The 1880-nt window shown below is 40.5% G+C and overlaps 1 pseudogene; it reads left to right on the top strand.

The window, feature by feature from the left end:
* Positions 1 to 951: 951 nt before the first annotated feature.
* LOC116085185 lies at positions 952 to 1612 on the top strand (annotated as a pseudogene).
* Positions 1613 to 1880: the final 268 nt, after the last annotated feature.

The following is a 1880-nucleotide window of genomic DNA, read 5'->3' as shown; positions in this document are numbered from 1 at the left end:
TTAAAAGATTGTGAAAAGATTTTCCAAGCAAAAGGACCTGAAAAACAAGTTGGCGTAACAATTCTAATATCTAACAAAATAGACTTTGAGCAAAAGTTAATCAAAAGAGATAGACAAGGATACTTAAAACTCATCAAAAGAAAAATCAACCAAGATTATTTGTCTATTGTTATCATATATTCCAAATACAAGGACACTCAGATTTGCAAAGGAAATATTACAAAGCTTAAATCACACATCAATTCTCATACAATGATAATGGGGGTCATCAATGCCTGACTCTTACCAATGGACAGATCATCCAAACAAAAACTAAACAGAGGAACACTGGAGCAAACATAAATTATAAACCAAGGGACTTAACAGATATCTACAGAACATTTCACCCAAACACAAAAGAATATACATTCTTCTCAGTACCTCATGGAACTTTCTCCAAAATCCACCTCATATTCAGTCACAAAGCAAGTCTCAACAGATACAAGAAAATTGAAATAGCCCCTTATATTCTATTATACAACTGAATTAAAGTTAGACTTCAACAAGCAACTCCTTACTGAATGGCTTCTTTGTAAAAGTAGAAATAAATAAATTAAAGACTTTCTAGAATTCAATGAAAACAGACCCAAACTTAATGGCAAACAATGAAAGCAGTGCTAAAAGGAAAATTCATAGCACGAAGTGGCTATATAAAAAATTTGAGCAATCTCAAACTAGCAATAAAATAGCATGCCTGATACTCTAGAACAAAGAGAAACAACATCTCCAGAGCTGTAAAATGGTAGGAAATAGTCAAACTCAGGGCAGAAAACAGTAAAATAGAAACAAAGATGACAGTACAAAGAATTAATGAAACAAAAAGCTGGTTCTCTGAGAAAAATCAAGAAGATAAGCAAACCTTTCTTCAAACAAACTAAAAGAGACAGAATATCTAAATTGACAAAATCAGAAATGAAAAGGGGAAAGCATGCAGAGATGGTCTCCCTGGTTCAGAAGATGATTATCAGATGATGCAACCGAGCTGGGAAGCCTGTCATTTATGCCACACAGATGCTGGAGAGCATGATCAAGACATCATGCTCCACCTATGCTAAAGGCAGTGATGTGTCCAATGCAGTCCTATATGGAGCAGACTGTATCATGCTGTCGGTAGAAACAGCCAAAGGGGACTACCTGCTGGAGGCTGAGGAAGCCATGTTCTACCTTCTGCTATTTGAAGAGCTTGTGCAAGCCTCCAGCCAATCCACAGATCTCATAGAGGCCATGGCCATGGGCATTGTGGAGGCTTCTTGTAAATGTTTAGTGACAGCTTTGATAGTTCTGATGGAGTCTAGCAGGAGTGCTCACCAAGTTGCCAGGTACCACCCTCAGGCTCCTATCATTGCTGTGATGCATAATCCCCAGACTGCTCGCCAGACCCATCTGTACCTTGGCATGTTTCCTGTGCTTGTGTAAGGATGCCGTACAGGATGCCTGGACTGAGGATGTTGACCTTTGTGTAAACTTGGCCATGGATGTTGGTAAGGCCCGAGGCTTTTTCAAAAAGGGATGTATGGTCATTTTGCTGATTGGGTAACACCCTGGCTCTGGCTTCACAACACCATGTGTGTAGTGCCTGTACTTTGATGGCCCTCTGGAGCACTCTTCTATCCCCTGTCCCTTCCCTTCCCCTATCCTATCCATTAGGCCAGCAATGCTTGTAGTGCTCACTCTGGGCCATAGTGTGGCACTGGTGGGCTGGGACACCAAGGGAAAATTAATGCCCCTGAAGCATGGCTATTTTTCATGACCCTATCTGCACCAAGGGTGAAGGAGGAATGCAGAATTGAAACCCTCTGACTTTATTGCAAAAAGGCAGCATCATCTTCGTGTACTTTGCT

This window comes from Mastomys coucha, unplaced genomic scaffold (assembly GCF_008632895.1).
Source record: "Mastomys coucha isolate ucsf_1 unplaced genomic scaffold, UCSF_Mcou_1 pScaffold9, whole genome shotgun sequence".
In the NCBI taxonomy this organism is placed as follows: domain Eukaryota; kingdom Metazoa; phylum Chordata; class Mammalia; order Rodentia; family Muridae; genus Mastomys; species Mastomys coucha.
The sequence above is the reverse complement of the archived record's forward strand: the minus strand, read 5'-3'. Positions and strand labels throughout refer to the sequence as shown.